Genomic DNA, 421 nt, shown 5'->3' on the forward strand with positions numbered 1-421 from the left:
GCCCGACACGCGGTGCGGGGGCTTGGCTGTGCGCGGGCGGCGGCGGCGGCGGCGGCAGCGGCGGCGGCGGGTTTCCCTTCACCGCGCGCGCGCGCGCGGTGAGAGGGGGATCCGTTTGCTGCCGTCTCCAGGCGGCGAGGTAGACCTGGTGCCGGCGGGGACCCGGGGCGCCGCGCGCCGCGCCCATCGCGCCCCATCCACAAGCGTCGTTGGTCGGCGTTTGGGGGGCCAAGACGGTGGCACGCGGAGCCCGGTTCGGCGCCCTGCCGTCCTGGCAGGTGCTGGGTAGACCTGTTGCCCTCGGCCGGCCTTTGTACCTGACGGCCGAATGCTGGGTAGACCTGTTGCCCTCGGCCTGCCGTTTTACCGGCCGGCCTAATGCTGAGTAGACCTGTTGCCCTCTGCCGGCCGTGTTACCGGC

This window comes from Sturnus vulgaris, unplaced genomic scaffold (genome assembly GCF_052056855.1).
Source record: "Sturnus vulgaris isolate bStuVul1 unplaced genomic scaffold, bStuVul1.hap1 Scaffold_157, whole genome shotgun sequence".
Taxonomy (NCBI): Eukaryota; Metazoa; Chordata; class Aves; order Passeriformes; family Sturnidae; genus Sturnus; species Sturnus vulgaris.